This window comes from Ciconia boyciana, chromosome 11, assembly GCF_034638445.1.
Source record: "Ciconia boyciana chromosome 11, ASM3463844v1, whole genome shotgun sequence".
Classification (NCBI taxonomy): domain Eukaryota; kingdom Metazoa; phylum Chordata; class Aves; order Ciconiiformes; family Ciconiidae; genus Ciconia; species Ciconia boyciana.
In genome coordinates this window covers 22,066,157-22,082,827 of record NC_132944.1, presented here as the reverse complement: position 1 = coordinate 22,082,827, position 16,671 = coordinate 22,066,157, and the positions used below count along the sequence as shown (strand labels likewise).

At 48.5% G+C, this 16,671-nt stretch overlaps 1 long non-coding RNA gene across 1 annotated transcript; it reads right to left on the bottom strand.

Moving 5' to 3' along the window:
- Positions 1-7,920: 7,920 nt before the first annotated feature.
- LOC140658231 (uncharacterized) lies at positions 7,921-11,615 on the bottom strand. Its single transcript, XR_012044661.1, has 3 exons — positions 11,410-11,615; positions 9,399-9,663; positions 7,921-8,060 (listed from the first exon to the last, which is right to left on the bottom strand). It is a non-coding gene; the product is annotated as an uncharacterized lncRNA (long non-coding RNA).
- Between the last annotated feature and the right edge of the window lie 5,056 nt (positions 11,616-16,671).

Sequence of the window (16,671 nt, the reverse complement as noted above, 5' to 3'; positions counted from 1 at the left end):
TAACATCCCCCAGCACAAGCATTAACTGCAAGCTGTGGGACATGCTCTCATTGCTCAACGGATGGGATCTACTGCAAGCAGTATTAATAAATGCTGAGTTCATGACGCAACTGATGCAGACTTCTCAATGGTTGGGAACAAATACTTCACAGGTAAAGATGCAGAGTTATGCTAAACTAAGGAGTGGGACTCTGCTAACCCTGGGTAAGGTGATAGTGCTCGTTCAGTAAATAGGTATAGTAGATATATGTGAAAGCAACCTTACCGGTTTGCCAAAGAGACCAAGTTGTTTAATATAGTAAGAGGAGACAGGCTGGTTGATGAATAGGTAAGAGAGCTCTATGACAAGCTATAGGTCCTCTTCCCACTCCTTGAAATGCCAACCTTGAAGTCTACTAGCTGGAAGAATCACAGAATCGTATAGGTTGGAAAAGACCTTTAAGATCATCGAGTCCAACCGTAAACCTAACACTGCCAAGCCCACCACTACACCATGTCCCTAAGCACCTCATCCCAACGTCTTTTAAATCCCTCCAGGGATTGGGACTCAACCCCTTCCCTGAACAGCCTGTTCCAGTGCTTGAGAACCCTGTCAGTGAAGTAACATGTCCTAATATCCAGTCTAAACCTCCCCTGGTGCGACTTGAGGCCATTTCCTCTAAAATAGAGACTTGGGTGACACTCGTACACAACCCTGAGGCTGAGTGAAGAATGTCCTACCTTTGGTGTATGAGAAGATGCATATTCGTTGAAAAAAGTTTTTGTACACAGGCAAGAAGGTGGGGGAGGTTCAGTGGGTCACGCAGCGCCTAGAGGAGATGGACTGGCTTAGGAAAAACCAAAGGAAGGAAGAAAATGTCATTCCTCGGACCGTAGAAGAAAATGGGGGCTTTCTTGAGAATGCCCTGCAAATTATGACCAGAGACCCTGATGGAAGCACTGTGTAGCTCGTGGGTTGAAAGTGAGCAAGGAGAAGGTGAATTTGGCTCTTGGACTGGGACAACCTATCCGGTTGGACATCCCTTTCTGCTTGGAGTCGTTCAAACAAAAAGAGCTAAATTCAAACCATGAGCAAACAGATTCCAGGGGGCTGAGTTTAGCTCCCTCTTTGTGCAAAGCTGGATGCGGGGACTTAGATGGTGCTTTACCATCCTTATTGTCTTGCTCACAGCTGCAAGAGCCGGTTCACAATGCATTTCTTGCACAGCCTGCCAGCATGCTGCTTTCGTCCTCCACTGAGCTAAGGATCACACTCCCCACGTTTCCGCCCTCCCTTGTGCTGACATGAACTGCTGAGCCTTGTTTCTTGCTTGGCCAGATCACCTTAGGCATTTAAAATCTTACACGCCTCTTATTTTCGGTCCCACGCTACATCCCCTTGAGTTTCCCAGCTTGCCCTGCCCACTGATGTCTCCCTGGAGACTGGAACTAGCTTTCAGGGACATTTTCACTCTAATCCCGATTGCAATTGCTGCCTGCGTTTGGGCAGGTCTTTGCATCTGTTTCCTGTGCTGTAAAATGGGAATAACAGACTCCCATGCTTTGAAGGAGACTGTGAGGTAGTGATACTAGTAAAGGACTCTGAACATTAAGCAGTAAGTTAAATTAGCCAGAATAGTGCCACCTCTGAATCAAAACCTTTTACTTTTGAAAAGAAAAATGTAGCTTAAATCGCCTTCCTTAGCAACTGATGCCATGCCCAGCTTGGAAAAACAGACCAAAACTGTATTTGTTATGCTAAGGGCTGTTAAGTCCCTGTGAGTCCCTCTCCCAGTAAGGAAAAGACACAGCACTGGGAGGCAAGTAGAAGTCTAAGTGCGTGCTGGCTTCACGAAGCCTTGCTCCGTGAACCCAGCAGTCCTGCAGGCATTGGGACTCTGAGGACTGCAAAGATTTAAGGGGCTTGTTACAGAAAGATTGTCTTGGTCAGAGCAAACACAAGTAAATATTTCTACCGACACTCTCTCTGCGGACACCATGTTCATGTGAGATGGCTTCTTGAATTTACCTTATGCTACTTCGGAGGAAGTCCAAGGTAAAAAAAAAAAACAAACCACCCAACAAAAAACCAACCTGCACATTTTGGATCGGAAACTGAAATGGTCTTTGATCAAAATAACATGTTTTGAAATCTGGACCAGACTTGAATTCCCAGCTCCTCAACATTTTCAGCTTGCTAGGGCTAAAACTTTGCTTCAGTCTCATCTCTAATGGGATATTTTTATGTATGTACATCAACATTTCTTGATCTGAGGTCAAGATATGCAGATCTACACACATCTTAGACCTGTCCTGTCTTGGGTCAGCAATTCCCTCTCTTGTATCAGTATCTAAGGCAGCATTTGAGAGCAAGCACTTCCTTTTCCCATCCCTGGGACAGAGCGCTTCCATTGCCGTTCGCAGCAGCAGCGAGCTCCTGGGGCAGCTCTGGCAGCTGCACGTACCGAAACCTGCTGTTAGGAATACGGGAACATGGATCGGGAAGGGACCCAGCTCACCCAGTAAGTGTCGAGTCCAGGAGGACCTGCAGATCGTCTTCCACATCTCCCTGTGCACTGCAGGCTACAAAACACCTCGCAGTACTTTCTGCGAGCAAAAGACCTGAGATGGAAAAAAAAAAAAAGACAACCATAAGGGTCTGGTGGTAAGAGAGCAGGGTCAGACTGCATTAGCAAAGTCCTGCATTCCTGCAACAGCAAGAAATCTGCCAGGTGTGCCCAAACCACCCATGGAAACGGGTTGTATCTCTGTTACAGAGAAAGATAAATGAACCCCAGCAAACCCTGCCTTGGAAGAAAACCCTTGCCTGTCCCAGGACATGGGATCAGACTAACGTTGAGCCTGCCAGTGAAACACTAACACCTTCAAGGTGTTTTTTAAAGCTTCTTCTCATGCCATTTAGCAGCTGCAGCGCCGGAGGAGGCAGCACCAGATGTCCAGCCACAGCACAACCCGGGAGCCTTTGCCTCGCCCAGTTCCAGCTCTCTGTTCCCCTTCCAGAAATGCATCTTCCCTCTAAAAAGCTGTATTTTGGGACCTTGCCTGGTCAGCGGTGTGTCTTTCAGGTGTGTTCATGGCTGAAGGCGCTTGCATGCACTTGTACGTGCAGTCGATCCACCTACGAGGACCACAGGTACCAGCAGCAGAGCCTTTTGCCCAGCTGCCGATAGAAGCGAGCCCCTCATCCTTCCAGCCACCGCCGGACAGGACGGGCTCATTTCAAACACCGGCTCTGCTTGAAGACATCGCACCGGGGAGCAGTTCGAAGCCTCCCGTTTGACTGCAGCACCAAACCCAAGCGCGTGGCCCCGGCTGGCCCGCGGCACTGGGAAGAGCAGGGAGCAAAGGCGACTCAAGCACTGCCGCCGAGCCCGGCCGGCAGCCTGCATGGAGAGGCTGAGTCATTATTTTATTAGCAGGCCCCACAACTACTTTAATGTGGGCTTAGGCTGCAAAAACAAAAACATACATAAAAGCATTTGGAATTACTTCATAAAATACTAAATCACAATATTAACCGACTGACCTTTGCTCTATGCAGACCTGCTAATTTTAGCAATTACAGCCAACAACTTGAACATATCAAGTGGGCAACTGTTTAACAATAATGACATCTGCTTGGAAAATCCAATTATGTCTAAACATCTTTAAATCCCCACTAGGGGATACCTGCTTTCTTTTTGCAACTGTTAGTCTCTGCCTAATAGGATTTTAAACTCGCAGCCTGCTGCACACTGCGGTGGCAGTGGCCCCTCTCCCTGGAGTGGCAACAACAGGACCGCCATCCCATTAAGCAGGGAGCGAGAGTCTCTCCTCGGACAGTGATGGAAGCGGTTTGGTTTTTTGACAGCCTAATCTGATAGACGGGCGCATTAGCTGGATCCCTTCGCTTCCCCGTCCCCCCGCAGATACTGCTCCCCTCCGCAGCCCCCCAAGGTTACAGATGCTGGACACAGCCAGGGCTGAGCTCCGCAGGCTGTTTCTCGGGCAGGACCTTGCTACCAAGATGGGCTTTGCAGCCATCGGTGCCTTTTGTGGGGCAACCGACACAAGATTTCCTCCTGCAATGCCCTCAGACATTTTGTTTTGTTATGACAAATGTCAGACATTTGTTAGTTTTGTTTTCTGGGTTGACCTCTGTCTCTTCCCTCTCTTTTCTCCCTTCTTTCCTCCTCTACTCCCAGCTACTTAAATCCCTCCCTGCTGCTCCCTGCTTCGCGGGTGAAACTCCAACACTGAGATCTGTTCCTCTCTATAACGGGAACCCTTAAAAGACAACAGCTATGCAGTGGCTTTTGCAGCCATATTTCAGGCCTGTAGGTTTTTCTTGCCAAGAAAAGTGACGTTAGAAGTAAATGGGACCAGTGAGGAAGAGCGAGCCCAACGAGACCACCCAACTCTCCAATAAAGCACCCCAATGCAGACCAGGATCCTCCACCGTAAAACCAAAGGTCCTTATTGAGCCCCCAGTTAGGTTGCCGCAAACCCCTGAGCTCCACTGATCTGGCAGCAGCCTCCGCTCCACGGTCCCACTCCTGATCACTCAGAACCCTGGGCTGCGAGGCTATTGTCAGATATTTGAATTGAGATACAAGAACAGAATATTTCCGTCCCTTCTCCTCCCTCCCTCCCTCCCTCCCTCTCCCTCCCTGGCCAGCCTGGCTCTTTTCTTATGGAGCGTGCAGCAAAATCACAATCACATGTTTGCAGCAGTAGGAGGCCATTGGCATGGAAGTGGCTGTGATGTCACTACAAACATTTCCACCCTATCCCATTTCTCCAGAACAGTCTCCGTTTTTATGACCCCATCCTGAGATCTGCAGGAAATCAAATTGTCCTGATTCTATTTTGAGCGCTGGTGTCATGGCATCAATATATAACGATGTGGTGTCAAGCTGGAGAGGCTCGAGCGCTCTGCCGTGGTGTCACAGCCAGTTTGTTTTGTGCAGCTCTACGGACTGGATCGCAGCCCTTGCGAATGCCATGCTTGCCGTGCTGGGACCGCTCGGGACACGTATGCTGTGCTAATGGGATGAGCTGCAGGGGCAGGACGCAGGGCAGGTCTGGCTTCCATCCATCGGCAGCTCCCGCACCCTGCTAGAGGTTACCAGCTGGGGCACAACGGTACCAGAGGGCAGGCACACGATATGCGGTTCCTACAGAAAGGTGTGTTGGGTGCCAACCAGCCCCTGGGGGCTGCATGCAAGGGAAGAGAAGAGCATGGTTGCAAGGCGCTTGTGCAGGGCAAAGGGAGATGCAAGCAAGGGAGAGAGAGATTTGGGAACAGACAGACGCTGGCGAGGTGCCTGGGGCAAGAAACCAAGTGGCAATCTGACCAAAACAGGGAGAAGCAGCACCCAGCAGATACAAATTCTTGTCTAAACTAGGATTACCGTCTAAACAGAATGAACCATGGGTTAGACCCCCCCCCAGCTAGCCATCTGAGATTCAAACAGGGGTTTAGATCCCACTGTGCTCATTAAATACTTCTCTGACGCTTTCCACCAACACGTGAACCCCTGCAGACTGGAGCTTTCCCTCATGCCCGTGTCTCACAGGGAAGAATCAGGCCCTGAGATATCTCTTGGCAATTAAGCTCCAGTGGCGTCCCTACCTGATTTATCTCCTGCACCCAAATCTTATCTCCTCAAAGAACATCAGATCTAACACATGGCATACACAAAACACTTCTGAACTGAGGTCTCCAACAGAAGCAACAACATCTGCAGCAAAATTTTATCTATTGGCCAGAGAGCTTATCCTGGGAGAACTTAAGGCAGCCCACAGAGGCCTCTGGAGCAGAGCAGGAAAAAGCACTGGTTTGACTAAAAAAGCAGTGGGAGAGATGTGGTGGTGGCCCATAGCTCCTAGGGAGCAAGCGAATATGGACTGCTTTTCAGAAAGTGTAGTGGGAGCTTCTCTATTATTTCTCTTAATGTAAGGGACAGGACAATCCCATATATTTAAACATTTTGCAGAAGGGCGCAGGTTTGAATCCTACATTAAGATCAGAGCTCCTCCGGGAGAAGCATCTTTTGCAGGCTATATTACAGAAAGTTAGAGCTTCTTTGCAAAGGCAAAAGAGAGCCTAGTGACAGAGTTTGAGTATCTCAAGGCTCATATGAAGCATACCAAGTGCTCATGTGTGTTTGCTCTCCACAGTACCAGAAAATACGCATGCTACAACCCCAGCTGGGAAAGGGTATTAACCCTTGAGGCACTTCATTTCTGCTGAAACTCCACCTTCTCAGCTGAACGTCACCAAGACCGAACGTGACCCTTTATTTACCTTTAGCCATAGCTGCTAAACTCACTGCATCCAAAGGAGCCAGCGCTGAGAGCAGACAACCGCTTTCTAAACTCCTGGATGGGGAACATTAGTAATTGGAGATAGCAGTCCGGCAGACTCGCAGCCTGAGACAACGTGTCCATCAGTTCCCATGAAATTGCCGGGTCATTAGTCATCTCCTCTCTGCAGCTTTCATTTTCAAGCCCTCCTTTATCTTTGGCTATGGTTAGCACTCAATTGCATTCACCTTTGGTCACCCTCCAAAAAGCACCAGGCAAAGGAGCTCATGGGACTTGAATACCACCCACTTCTGAAGCATTCAAGAAAGTTCTTTACTGTTTGACTTCAGTATCTGCTTTCCCATCTTCCATGGGGCTATGCCCTGTAACTCTCTCTTCATGCCTGGCAGAACTTTGTGCCCTTCCTTCCCCAGGCTCAGACCTCCCTGGTGCCATTACCGACAGCTCCTCGCTTTCCCATGCCCTTGATCCCTCAGCATCTTGGCTCGGTGATGCCATCCGCCCTTTCCAGCTCCTCCGCTTCCTCACTTTACCCTGAATTCCTCTCACCTCCCTCCAATGCCTTCCAGGAGCTGCTTTCTTTCCTTCCTCCTGCTGCTTGCTAATGCTTTCCTTCCCACTTTGGACACTGCACCCTTGTAAATAAATAGTTGCTTGAATTGCTCAGCTAAGAACCTGGCCTCTTCCAACCACCCCTGACACGAGGAAAACCCTCAATGGTGTTTAAACAGCCGCAAAATGAGGCCCAGCAGCACCAGGTGACTTGGCAAGGAGTGACATCGGTGTTACAGAGACATGCTCCAGCGTGGTCAGAGTGAGGAGCCCATGTCGGGTGATAACATTTTTTTTAACCGTATTTTTTTATTTTATTTTTCCCTCTCCTGTGGTTCCTCCTGCTCCCGGAACGAACAGGGGTTTTTATTGCTGGGGTTAAAAAACACGAATTTGCATTACATCCTGGCTCCCGCTGTAATACTTCAGTCTTGTTTCTCTCTCGTCCCCTCTCCAGAACAACTGATGCTATCACAGCCTGATTTAATTTCAAAGACGGATTGTGATTTGGCAGTCGGGGGAAAAAAAAAAAAGCCAAGCTAATCAAAAGTCACCATCTGCTGCGTTGCCATGGGGATATTCCTCCCCAATAAATGTGCTCTTTGCCAAAATCACAGATAACAGCACTATAAAGGGTGGGAGGTGGAGGGGGGGGAATCAAAGAAAGAAGTTCCGACACTAAGGGGGAAAAACGAAAGAGAGAAACGAGGGAGAAACAAGAGACAGAGAAGAAGTGGGAGAGAAAGGAGCATGGACTACTGAGGAAAAATGACAAATGGGCCAACTAGGGAGAAGGAGGAAGAAATCAGAGAGACTAACAAGCAGCTGAGGGTGACAAAGTGGTGGAGGGAGACAGACAACTGGAAAGGAGGAAAGAGGAGAGACACCTCGAGACACTCTGCCGCATAAGATACCGAAACAAAACAAGCAGAGATAAGAGAATTGCCCTCAAAGCCTCGGCTCAGGGGAAGGGGAGAGAACTGAAGCATCAATGAGAACTCCCAAGGATGCTGGTTGGAGCTCAAGAAGAGATCTTACTGCTATTCGCATCGCAGTTACCAAAAATAAATCCCTGGATGGGACGGACGGTGACACGTGGGGATGACCAGGGTCAGGTCGCTGGTGCTCGCAGCCCAGATGCTGCCAGGGCCCCATGGTGAGCTGGAAGGGTTTGTCGCGCTGCAATGTGGCACCAGGACCTGGTGGGTTAAAATACAAATTATCTGGAATTGAGCATCTTCAAGTTGTCCTGTTTGAGATGGCAGAGGGGCAGGGGCCAGTCATTCAACAGCCACTGTTGCTTTTTATTTCCCCTTGTGATAGTGGGTAGCAATCTGGGATATGGAATATAAGGGCAAAAAGTGCATCTGTGCAGGGAGCCATTGCTGTCCCCAGTGCTCAGAGGGGACTGGCCAGGCTCCCGCAGCACCATGCACCCCAGGCACGGGCACCGGGCAAGGCAGTTGGCCAAAGAGAAATGGGGTCACCTAACCTGAAATGAGTAAAAGCTGTCAAATTTTAGGTCACAATGTGCTGGCTGCCCCCTGACCCTGCTTAGAGTGTGCTTGTGTGTGTTGAGTGCCCCTATTAACCCCCAGCAGCTAATGGGGATACGGGAGGCATCCCACACTCCTCCCCAGCCCTAGTGGGAGCTAAGCAAAGGGGTCATCTAGCACCCACACTGGTAGGGTGGGATGAATTATTCACACAACAGAGGCACCACCAGCCTTTTTCTTCCTCCTCCCATGTTGGAGAATAATCCCAGAACAGATCACAGGCTGTGTGAATTCTTCACTCAAAAAATAACTGAATGACTTGTGCATGAACTTGTTTTGCAATTCAATACTAGCACTGATAAGAAACAGTCGCTACGCGTTGACTGGAGGAGCGCAACACCATGTTGTCCATATCCAGCAGTCAAAAACTTTGGATCGGTTCTTCTCTCTTCCCTTTGCTCCCACCTCCTCCCTACATCAAGAGGTGCTGTAAAAATCACAAGTCTTAAAACACAGTGTTGGATGTTTTCCTCTGTGTAATTGTTTCAGAGCACTGGGGTCATGCTTCCATCCTTCTCTGCTCAACTGCATAAACGTTTTGTTTTGAGGGAAAGCTATACAGCCTCCCATCACGTCACTCCAGGAGCCGGGGTTTAGAAGCGTACACTAGCGTATGTCCCACAAGAGCATTAATGCCAGTTGAATCTATGTACATGGAAAGAAACAGGCAGCTGGAGTGAATTAATTTAAAAATTAGAATGGGAGCTATTGAGTAATATTTTTCAGAGTAGTTTAGTGAAGACCAAAGGCATTGGGTCCTCTGATCTCCAATGGCCTCACCTGTGTGAATGGAGCCAGACGGGCTGTCAGAGCAGCAGAGTTTCTGTACTCCAGATCCCATCCTTCCCCCATACCACCACCTCCAAGACACCCAACACCTCTCCCGAGCCAGGCAACATCTAAGGAAGCAGAGATGGCCAAGGCAGTAATGGGGTTCCTCCAGACCCAGCATCCTCCCTCTGTTGGCACGGTGGAACTCACCCATGGCTGGAGCTGAGAGAAGGTCCAGCAGGTTGTCTAAAAGCCTCTTTATCCTCTGCAGATGCAGGATGGTGCCCATACAGGTGGTTCTGTTCTCCAGGACGGTGCTGTTCTCCATACAGGATGGTGCACCATATAGGATGGTGCTGTTCTCCATACAGGACGGCTCTAGCACTTGGGCCAAGGATAGCCCCCAGCTGTGTCACCCCCCCGGCAGGGTCCCTGCACAGGGAGGATCAAAGAAATGAGCTGAGAGTGAACGGACCTAAAGAGAGGAGAGAGAGAAGACGTTGATGTGGGAACTGGAGAAGCTGGGGAAAAAAAGAAAAAGAAGAAAAAAAGGGAAAACTCAAGTAATGCAAGTGGGAGAGGGAGGGAAAGCCCTCTGGAATGGAGACTGCAGGGAGGGCTTGTGCGGGAGACAGGCAGAGGATAAAACCACACAAAATGGAGAAATGCTTCTGGATAGCATAAGCATCAGGTGGAAGAACACCCACATTTACATCCTGCTAGCACGGCGGGTAGGACATGGGGTTAGATGGCAGAGGGATGGGACTAAGAGAGCCTCCAGGAGGAAGGGCCCCTTAAAAACAAGCTGGTGCATGGACTTGAAACGCTGAAACTCCAACAGCACTGTGCGAGGGATGCCCTGTTGGCAGAACCACAAGGCAATGGCCACAGCACCCACCGGGAGAGCCGAGAGGACCCCAAAGGTAGCTGGGGGAACAGCACTGACTGCTGGTGTCAGAGCCCATCGGGGAAGGCTTCTGCGGGGAGCCGCACGGGGAAGGGGTTTCTAGCACGCACAACGCGAATGCACGAAGGGCTGACACTCACGGGGCGTCCCCTGGCCGGCTGGCGGCACTCAGCCCCAGCGCCCGGGTGTTGCTTAAGGTGAGCGGAGAGTGCTGCTGGGCGGGTTGGATGCACAAGCAGCCTCCCTCGGATCTGCTGTCCCAACCTTGGCACAGCCAGGCAGTGCAACGTTGGGCCACCGTCCCCAGTGGAGCGGGGGCTTAGTCCCAGATCAGCTCCCAGGGGGGAAACGAGCGGTGGGGACGGGGACATTAGCAAAGCGAAGGGCTGAACCAAGCAGCATCGTGAAGAACGGAGGCCCCATCACCATCCCGCCTCCACCACATGTCTCACTTCCCCATCCTGCCTCCCCCTTCCCTCTCACCGAACTGTTACAACATTTTACAGTGCGGGAAGGAGGGGAGCTCCAGCAACAGAAGGGACAAAAATAGGGAAACAATGAAGATTTGTTTAAAATTAGAGAATTTTGTTAAACAAAACCTTTTGCTATGCAGTCAGCCTATTGCTACTACCACTTTTCTCCCCCCCTCCCCAATTAAAGAGCAGATTATACTTATCAAAGAAAAGAAGGTAAAGAGAAATCTGAAAGGCTGTGAGAAACCTTTAATTATTAGTATAGTGGCATGAAAAGCTGTTGAGCCCCTTAGAAACGTACATGGCCAATTATCAAAAAATATAAGAGATGCAGAAAGAAAGGTTTGTCTAATAAGTATGAATCGCAGGGCCATTTAGAACATCAGTGTTAAAGCATTAGAGTTAAATGGAAAAGTAAAAAGGGGCTGATGGTTTTAACTATTTCACAGGAGGACAAGAGGTTGATACTGATAAGACAAGCAGTATAGTGAAGTTAATTATCTGCGGCCCTTGGTGCACAAAGCTTTTTGAGCTGGTGATTAATAGAGATAAACCATTCAAACTCCACATTTCTAAGGTGAATGAAGATGGCAGAGGAACCGCACAGCCCCAGCATACTAACTACTCTGACAGCAACGGGCCCGGCTGCTGCGGAGGGCTCTGGGTGGGTTTATCGCACCCGATCTGCTCCCCCTCCTCTAACGGCAGGGAGGTTTGGGAGGTATGGAGAAGGGGCGGCCAAGCATCCCCAGCACCTCTGGGTGTTTGCTTCATCGGAGATGGCTGGGGCAGCTTCCCTTCAACAAATAAAAGTCATCTTTACGAAATGCTCCAGCGTTACCTCTCTGAGAGTACCGCAATCTGGGGGATGCAAGTATTTCACGTCATGCTGATCCTTCTTGCACTGCATTAGCTGTTTGTCCCAGGCCTGCTTCCTGCTAGGTACGTGCAGAGGACCTCTCCTTCAGCTCCTCATCCCGCCCCACGGCGCAGGTAGAAGTATTGCAACCTCCCTGGACCAGGGGTCAGTGGAGTAGATAGGGGTTAAAAGCGCTTGAAGAAAGCACGCGTCCTAGATATGAATTCTGTTTTATAATCACAGAGTACTTGCATGGAGGATGGGAATAAATTAAGTGGTCTGGCGCTTTTGTGGGAACTGGGAAACAAAGATGTGAATGCAGGACTGACTCAGCCCTTCATCTTTCTGAGACAGATAAATCAGGCACCATGAGGTTTATCATGCTTGAGTCTGGCAGATAAGACCTAAAAAAGGGAGAGTCTGGATGGACAATCAAGAGAGATAGATCCTGATCTTACAAGATTTCCAGCCAGATCTCCAGACCAAAGCAATTTAGACACGCTCCCATGACAGTTCTAACCTCCAAACTCTGGGATTTGGGTCAGACATTTCTCCAAATCTCCTGGAACTGAAAAATTCCCAGGAGATTTCCGATACTTCCTGCTGGGCCCCCCTAGATGCTGCAAACACTGGTTTTCTTCTGCTGATGTTTCAGTGGTTCTGTCTAGAGCCCAGATAGAACAGTGACGTTCAGAGACAGCAGCGAAAATTAAAGTAATCGGAAGAAATGGACTTGGTTTCTAAGCTTCACAAACTACTTGGTGCGTAGGTTTCCAGTTCAATTTGAATTCTAGTATGACTTTGGGGTTGGCTGTTATTTTCTCCAAAGTGGTTCCCTTGTCCTTGATAAGTTTGGAAAGGCATCTAAACTTCAGCATCTGCAAACAAAAGAATCTTATATTTTTGGCCAAACTAAATTGAATAAATTTTGTGTTTGTTAATTGCATCCAGGCCAACCTTGCACAGGGCCAAGTTTCAGCCCAGTGGGATTTGCACATGGCCTGGATACAAGCTATTGTAAATGGGGATCCCTGAAGGAAAAGCTGACAGATGGTGATTCTAAAAATGTTTGTCAGAGCCAGCCTTTGTGACACAGAAAACCCATAGCCAAGGGGGTCCCTGAGTTGGAGAGATGGTTCTGAACTATATAGAAGGCCAGAAGAGTTCGCTGGTACTGGCGAAGTTTGACTGGGCCTCTTCTCGTTCCCTGCCAAACCCGTTTCCGTTACACCCCTCTCTCTAAGATCTGGTTATTTGGATAAAATGGAAACTGGATCAATGCTGCACCTGGTTTTCCAACTACATATTCCAAAACCACTCCAATTTCCATGCTATAAAATGGGACAAAGATGGACATAGTTTATCCGAGCTGCATGGAAATCCTCCTCAGCCAGTCCCATAAGCGGGCTTGTGCATCAGCATTGTGGTGATGGGATCAACACCAAAACTCATTGGCCCATCTCCCTGTTGGTACCACTTTTCTTCTAACGAAATGACTGCATTAAAAGTCTGGACCAGGAAAGGACCCATTCAGCACACATAAGCAAAGTGCAAGGAAAAATTTCTCCTTGTGATTTTCTGGTCAAGCAGTGCAGATCCAAATGTTTCCAAGCAAGGAAGATAAGATCCAGAAATGAATTTCCAAGCTGGCCCCGTTCATAGCAGCAGCATCCCAAGACACCAACAGCTTTCCCAAAGGGCTCTGCAGCAAACATCAAGCTTTTGCAGTTAAGATTCACCCTTGGAAACAACAGGTCTCACCTTTCCCTTGCTCATCCTCATCAGTGTCAAGTTTCGGCGGTTGCCAAACAAATGGGTTTCAGTAGCTCGATGCAAAGCTGTGGAGAGGAGTTAAAACAGGATAATGCACCATGAGTCATCTCTGCCCCGTAACTCCCCAGGTGGAGGGTGGGAGGCTGGAGCGTACCTGGACCAAGTCCGGGGCACGCTGGAGCCCAGCTTTACAAACAGCCTGGTCACCTGGGGGAGAGGGAAGCTGGCTCCAGGATGGCACCACCGGCTCCAGGAGAGGTTACGAGGCCCTTGCAATCAAGTTCAAATTACATATCGGACACACACTCCCACGAGCAGACTCCAGACACCAGCTGCTTATTTTTAGACTGGAAAAGCCTTTTCTCACTGACACAGGTGGTGAGGCTGGAGCACGCAGAGCACCAGCGACGCCAGCAGCCCCACGGCTGTCCCCGAAGGGGCAGCGCCAACAACCCTCCAAGCACTTTCCACCATCCCTTTCCCCTCTCACGGTGGAAAAGGATCAGAGCGCTTTGCTGTATTGCAGCAGCGGGGACCACGAGAAGCTCTCCCGACACCCTCGCATGGGGTGCGCGCGACCCCGATGCTGTGCTGCAGCACGCCTTGCCCCACTGTGTTGACCAGCCTTGTTTGCTCTCCGCCAAGTGCGTCGGCCCCGACGTTCGGCAATGCTGGTTCGGAAATTTCAAGAAAAGAATATAGCATCTCAGGAATTGCTTGTGCTTCCTTCTAAAAAAACTCCAGCTTTTCTGCATTGCGCTCCTCATCACTATAGCTGTAACCAAGCTAGTACACAAGCCCAGACACCCTCTTAGCTCCTTCAGCAACTGGACAAATCATTTGGATCGAATTATTTATTTAATGAGTTTTGCTTTTGCTTTCTCCCTGCAAACAGCAAGTAAAGAGTCTGCAATGGTTTTGGATACATTTTTAAATTTTCTGCAACTAATTTTCGTCACTTGCATCACTCATTGCAACGTTTGTCATCTGAAAACTGAAATTTAAATCCTTCATCTGGCTCCAAGTGAACTTACCTGTCACGTGCTTGTTTATACCCACTTACATGGTCAAAAATTTCAAAAAACACATTAAAAAGAGTTTAAAACTGGTCCCCGCCCCTCGACATTCTCTACCATTAGCCTATGTCATCTGTTGCCAGTCATATTCCCATACATATACATATATATATATATATGTATGTGTATGCCAGGATATTAATGGAAAGCCAATATAAAGAGGGAACAGGCAGAGCAAATACATTTACCATAACTTCACGTCATATGACTGCTTTATGAAAATGCACGTTCTTTCTCTTACATCTTGGTAATTATAGATGGAAAACGCAAGAAACAAGAACTTATCTAAAAGATACCCTTTACAGGAATAGAAAAGCAAAGTTCACCAAATATTTCAGACATGAAGATAAACATATTTAGGAAAAAAAGAAAAGAGAAATGGGCCATTCAAATCCCTACGTTTAAACAAGAGACAGCATTAAACAAGAAAACGAATCTTTCCCTCTCGGGGGAACTCACCTTTTTGAACTCTGACTGCAACGCAAGGCTCTGCACAGTCCTTCGGCTCCTGCCATCTTGCAAGATCCTGCAAAAGAGCATATTTTCTAAAAATCAGTATGAATTCACTGGGGGTAAGGACGTCTTTCTCCAGCAAAAATTCAAATAAATAGGGCTGCTCCTAGAAGCTTAAATTTTATTTAATCCCCTTTCTGCACAAGACATCTATTCCAGAGACTTTTACGAGGAAGGCTAGAGATGTGCACAGCCCTGCAGTGACCGTCACTGCTGTGTTCGGGCTGCACACGTTTGGGGTTTGCACAGGGTCTGGCCCAGCAGCAGAGAAGGGCAGGGCTTGGCGAGGGCTTGGCAGGGAACGGGGCTGAGCAGCAGCTTACGCAGGGCTGGCACAACAGCACGGGATGGGGGACCCTGAAGGAGCTCAGCCCCACTGGGAGCAGTCACTTCTGCGTAGGTATTGCAAAAAAATGCCTAAAAGTTCGGGAGATGTATCCAGGCCAGAGCATTTTATTTGGAGCAAGAATAACTAAACGCCGGGATTTTGGCAGAGCAGCAATGGAAGAGCACAGGGAGAGCCAGGCTAAGTGTCCAGCAGAGCCATTCTGCCCCAAATACCAACGAGATTTTTATCAAGGATAACACAAGCCCTCCAAAAAAATCCAGTGTTGCAAGTTTGCTCCTATCTACCTGACTGCCCGGTTATACCCTTCGGGCAGGACGCAGCTCCTGAACAAACTCTTACCTCACCTATCATTTTTTGGTGGGCTTGACTTGATCACACTATTGCAAAGGTCATTTATTAGCTCTTCTCCCTGCGTTACACCTCCTGCCCTGAGTCTTTGCTGTTATGGCTGATGGCACTCCCAAGGCAGCCATGAAAAATATCCCAATTCCTTGTGCTGTCCCCTTATGGGAAGGTCTTGCTCTTCCACAGCCATATCTGGAGAGGAAATGATATAAAACAGTGGTGATGTCTCCGTGAAGATAAAGCGTTGCTCAAAGTAAAATCAGGCTGCTTCATGTTTCTGCTATTTATCTCCCCTGCCAGCCATTTGTTAGGAATTTATGCATGGTCTTTAGTCACTGTTGACTCACCTTCTCTCGTTTGCTCTTAATCACTGCTCTTAAAACACAGGAAAGGTGAAGCTCTGCTCACACCTAGAGCAAGATCGGTTAGGAAAGCAAACTGGTTAGGAAAACACTGGGCACATCTTCCTCCTGCAAGCCATAGCTCACGCATCCTCCTTAGTGGGACTGCAGACACGTAGGGTAGTCTTCATCCCCCCTCTTCCATCTCATTTTTCTAATGACTCGTTTATGGTAGTGCAACAGGGGCTTTCCAGTTTTTCAAAGCAGAATAGTCCCGAAGTACTAACGCAGTCTGGAGAAACCCTCCCTAAGCATGTTTTTGTTATGATAAAACCCCTTGATTCAAGGGAACGACCTAGGCACCCAAAGGGCACCCTGACTCACGCCAACACCAGCGAGCAGTGTGGTTTCTCAGTATCTTTCAGGATAAAAGGCTTTCAGAGAACAATTCGTAGATGTTTTTGGAAGTTATGGAATGCTGTAAATTAGCAAGCAAAGACAAGACGCACAAAAAGCCCATTCCATCATGAAGTCTCTGCTATGAAGTCTTTTTTCTGAGTTGCATTTTAGTGCAACTACTGATGATAACTCACTATAAAGCCCTAATAAATTTGCTGAATGGCATTTTTTATTTTACATAGGAACCATGTAGCCATATGCTCAACTCCACTCCTTCTCGCATAAGTAAAGTTAGGCACGTACTTGGCATCTCCAGGCTCTGGGTCTGAATTCAGACATGACAAAACACAAATGTGCATGTAACTGCACAAACGGGTAAGTGGCTGCTGGAAAGAAGGAAGGTGGACATCAAACAGATTATACAGTTACTTGGCAAAAGCTGAGAGAT